The sequence below is a fragment of the Primulina huaijiensis genome, chromosome 17, assembly GCF_012295235.1.
Source record: "Primulina huaijiensis isolate GDHJ02 chromosome 17, ASM1229523v2, whole genome shotgun sequence".
In the NCBI taxonomy this organism is placed as follows: domain Eukaryota; kingdom Viridiplantae; phylum Streptophyta; class Magnoliopsida; order Lamiales; family Gesneriaceae; genus Primulina; species Primulina huaijiensis.
The window spans coordinates 16,518,790-16,519,010 of NC_133322.1; positions in this window are offsets into that span (position 1 = coordinate 16,518,790).

Genomic DNA, 221 nt, shown 5'->3' on the forward strand with positions numbered 1-221 from the left:
ATAGTGCCACAACCATTCCCTCATACATTGAAAAATACAAAAAAATCAAATTTGAATTCTGATATATATGATATTTTTAAACAAGTAAAAGTTAATATTCCTTTATTAGATGCAATAAAGCAGGTACCATCATATGCCAAATTTTTGAAAGACTTGTGCACCGTGAAAAGAAAATTGAATGTGAAAAAGAAAGCATTTTTAGCCGAACAAGTAAGTGCAAT